Below are 987 nucleotides of genomic sequence, written 5' to 3'. Positions count from 1 at the left end.
TCGGCTGGGGTTGGAGCAAGGGCTGTCTCAAATGGGTAGAAACCAGCTGAGCAAAGAAACGGAGGCCCCATGACGGTAATGTCGAGGGGTGCTTCTTCCACCCCTGCTGCGTAACCCCCTGAGCCTCTATGCATAGGCTGCCAGGAGGGGTAAGCGCCCGGGGACACGAATCCAGACATCCTCAGAAAACAGACCCCTTTGGAGAGGCTCCAAATCTCGAACAGCCCCCGGGGTAACCCCTGCCTGCATCTGTCTCCTGCCTTTTGTCCCGTTCTCTGTCGGATCCGCGCTCCACATTCCTCCATCGCTGCCCGGGAAGAGATGCCCTGATGGGCGAGAGGCTGGCTAGACGGCGCAGGTCTTCCTTCACCCTTAACCGCTTCGTCTTTTCAGGCCTCGGGGCGATTCACTGCCTCTGTTGCAAGCCGGCTGTAATTTGGGGGACCCCTGCTTACTGCCTTCAAGAGGCGCAACCTCACGCTGCCTTGATTTGACCCCCTAAAGCCTCCCGGGAACAGGACTTTGCTCCCTGGTTTGAAACACCGGGGCCAGAGGGACTCCAGGCAGGGCTTTGGCGAAGGCGGGCGCTGGCCAAGCGCCGGCGGTGGAAGGTCCTGGTTTTGCTCCATGATGCTGCCCGCTCTCCCTTGCTCAGAGCTGCCCGGGCACCCGCCCCAGCCCGCCCGTCCGTCCCCGCGGGCGCCTCTGTCGTAGGCCGGCCGGAGCGTCAGAGCTCGCGGGAGGGAGAGCGCGAGCGCGAGCGCGACCGCGGCTCGTTCCCGTCAGGCTGCGCCATGTGCCGAGACACCTCATAAATCACGCGATTGTTCTGCACAGAGCAAACAGCTCATGCTGCAAGGAGCGGGGTGTCCGCGGATTTAAATGACCAAGCGAGGCACAAAAGGGCAGCGGTTAATTCAGGCCTCATGAGTCCTGGGAGGGAGGGAGGGAGGGAGGGCGGGCGGTGCTCACACCGCGCTGGGGGCG

The sequence above is a fragment of the Gavialis gangeticus genome, unplaced genomic scaffold, assembly GCF_001723915.1.
Source record: "Gavialis gangeticus isolate Ggan-Ray unplaced genomic scaffold, GavGan_comp1, whole genome shotgun sequence".
NCBI lineage: Eukaryota > Metazoa > Chordata > Crocodylia > Gavialidae > Gavialis > Gavialis gangeticus.
The sequence above is the reverse complement of the archived record's forward strand: the minus strand, read 5'-3'. Positions refer to the sequence as shown.